Here is a 3,212-nt window from a genome sequence, read left to right as displayed (position 1 = left end):
AGATCTTTGGGGAATCACGACACTGTTTTCCACAATAGTTGAACTAATCTCATTCCCACCAACAGTGTAGAAGTGTTTCTTTTTCTTCGCAACTTCACCAGTATCTGTTGTTTCTTGTCTTTTTAATAATTGCCATTCTGACTGGTATGAGATGGTATTGCATTGTGGTTTTGATTTGCATTTCTCTAATGATCCGTGATGTTGAGCTTTTTTTCATATGTTTGCTGGCTGCATGGATGTCTTCTCTTGAGAAATGTCTATGCATGTCCTTTGCCCACTTTTTAATGGAGTTGTTTTTTTTTTGTAAATTTGTTTGAGTTCCTTGTAGACTCTGGATATTAGAGCTTTGTCAGATGGATAGATTGCAAAAATTTTCTCTTATTCTGTAGGTTGTCTGTTAAAAATATGGAATGCTTCACGAATTTGCATGTCATCTTTGTGCAGGGGCCATGCTAATCTTCTCTGTATCGATCCAATTTTAGTATATATGCTGCCAAAGTGAGCACAGCAGCCTTGTTTTATAGGTGGAAATACTGAGGCTTGGAGTGGTTAATATGCTTAAGGTCGCACAAGCAGCAAGTGGTAGAGCTAGAATTCAACCCAAATTGTGGTGTTTTTTGGGTAGAAAACGAATGTCTTCAGTTTATACAGCATCTTGAATTGAGAAGCCTCAAGTTAATAAATGATGGTAATAACCACTGTTTTGATGATCCAGGGCCAGTTCTGACTGCTGAATGTAACATTTTCCATAAGTATGTGCTATAGAACTGCCTAGGAAATTCTATTTTAAGCTGTACGTTTAAGTGGTGAGTTACTGACTACTGCTCTTTTTTCTGTTTTTATTTTTACATATTATTTTTGCCACTGATGCTAGACAACTTCAGAAATTTAGGGACGTATACTAATTGTTTTTCAAAAGAACATTTCTTATAGTATAACTAAATTTTTTAAATGTGTGTTTTTTTTTAATTTTGTTTTTTTTTTTTTTTTGAGACAGAGTCTCGCCCTGTCGCCCAGGCTAGAGTGCAATGGCACAATCTCGGCTCACTGCAACCTCCGCCTCCCAGGTTCAAACGATTCTCCTGCCTCAGCCTCCTGAGTAGTTGGGATTACAGGCAGCTGCCACCATGCCCAGCTATTTTTTGTATTTTTAACAGAGATGGGGTTTCACCATGTTGGCCAGGATGGTCTCGAACTCCTGACCTTGTGATCTGCCCGCCTCGGCCCCCAAAGTGCTGAGATTACAGGTGTGAGCCACTGTGTCCAGCTGACCAAATTGTTTTTAATTAGAGTGTCTACATACACTCCTATACCATCATACTTCTTTAATTTCTTTGGGAAAAAAATTAGTACCAGAAATGATGTAATACTTTATGTGCCTATTCTCTTTATTTATGTTTTAATTCTATTTAATAAGTATTGTTGCTTACTAGTTCAAGCTCAAAAAGCATGCATAAAAAAACAAATTTAAAAATTTAGTTATACTATAAGAACTTTTCTTTTGAAAAACAATAAGTCCCTAAATTTCTCAAGTTGTCTAGCATCAGTGGCTAAAAACCATATTTTATGTATGCTTTTTGAGCTTGGACTGGTAAGTAACAATATTTATTAAGTAGAATTAAAACATAAATAAAGAGAATAGGCACATAAAATATTACATCATTTCTGGTACTAATTTTTTTCCCAAAAAAATTAATAAGTATGATGGTATAGGAGTGTATTTAGACACTCTGATTAAAAACAATTTGGCCTCCCCCTCCCCCTCCCCCTCCCCCCTCCCCACGGTCTCCCTCTCCCTCTCTTTCCACGGTCTCCCTCTGATGCAGAGCGGAAGCTGGACTGTACTGCTGCCATCTCGGCTCACTGCAACCTCCCTGCCTGAGCCTGCCGAGTGCCTGCGATTGCAGGCGCGCACCGCCACGCCTGAATGGTTTTCGTATTTTCTTGGTGGAGACGGGGTTTCGCTGTGTTGGCCGGGCTGGTCTCCAGCTCCTAACCGCGAGTGATCCGCCAGCCTCGGCCTCCCGAGGTGCCGGGATTGCAGACGGAGTCTCGTTCACTCAGTGCCCAATGGTGCCCAGGCTGGAGTGCAGTGGCGTGATCTCGGCTGGCTACAACCTTCACCTCCCAGCCGCCTGCCTTGGCCTCCCAAAGTGCCGAGATTGCAGCCTCTGCCTGGCGCCATCCCGTCTGGGAAGTGAGGAGCGTCTCTGCCTGGCCACCTATCGTCTGGGATGTGAGGAGCCCCTCTGCCTGGCTGCCCAGTCTGGAAAGTGAGGAGCGTCTCTGCTGGGCCGCCATCCCACCTAGGAAGTGAGCAGCGTCTCTTCCTGGCCGCCATCCCATCCAGGAAGTGAGGAGCGTCTCTGCCCGGCCGCCCATCGTCTGAGATGTGGGGAGCGCCTCCCCCCCGCCGCCCCGTCTGGGATGTGAGGAGCGCCTCTGCCCGGCCGCGACCCCATCTGGGAGGTGAGGAGCGTCTCTGCCGGGCCGCCCCGTCTGGGAGGTGAGGAGCCCCTCCGCCCGGCAGCCATCCCGTCTTGGAAGTGAGGAGCGTCTCCGCTCGGCCAGCCGCCCCGTCCGGGAGGGAGGTGGGGGTCCGGCCCCCGCCCGGCCAGCCGCCCCGTCCGGGAGGGAGGTGGGGGGTCCGGCCCCCGCCCGGCCAGCCGCCCCGTCCGGGAGGGAGGTGGGGGTCCGGCCCCCGCCCGGCCAGCCGCCCCGTCCGGGAGGGAGGTGGGGGGCTCAGCCCCCGCCCGGCCAGCCGCCCCGTCCGGGAGGGAGGTGGGGGGTGCCTCTGCCCGGCCAGCCGCCCAGTCCGGGAGGTGGGGGGCGCCTCTGCCCGGCCGCCCCTACTGGGAAGTGAGGAGCCCCTCTGCCTGGCCACCACCCCGTCTGGGAGGTGTACCCAACAGCTCATTGAGAACGGGCCATGATGACAATGGCGGTTTTGTGGAATAGAAAAGCGGGAAAGGTGGGGAAAAGATTGAGAAATCGGATGGTTGCCGTGTCTGTGTAGAAAGTAGACATGGGAGACTTTTCATTTTGTTCTGTACTAAGAAAAATTCTTCTGCCTTGGGATCCTGTTGATCTGTGACCTTACCCCCAACCCTGTGCTCTCTGAAACATGTGCTGTGTCCACTCAGGGTTAAATGGATTAAGGGCGGTGCAAGATGTGCTTTGTTAAACAGATGCTTGAAGGCAGCATGCTGGTT

The 3,212-nt window shown here is 49.4% G+C and overlaps 1 non-coding gene across 1 annotated transcript; it reads right to left on the bottom strand.

Annotated features, from left to right (window-relative positions):
* Nucleotides 1-399: 399 nt before the first annotated feature.
* LOC115931377 (U6 spliceosomal RNA) lies at nt 400-506 on the bottom strand. The gene has a single exon (XR_004067877.1). It is a non-coding gene; the product is annotated as a U6 spliceosomal RNA (small nuclear RNA).
* Nucleotides 507-3,212: the final 2,706 nt, after the last annotated feature.

The sequence above is a fragment of the Gorilla gorilla genome, chromosome 19 (assembly GCF_029281585.2).
Source record: "Gorilla gorilla gorilla isolate KB3781 chromosome 19, NHGRI_mGorGor1-v2.1_pri, whole genome shotgun sequence".
Taxonomy (NCBI): domain Eukaryota; kingdom Metazoa; phylum Chordata; class Mammalia; order Primates; family Hominidae; genus Gorilla; species Gorilla gorilla.
This window is presented reverse-complemented; position numbering and strand designations above follow the sequence as displayed.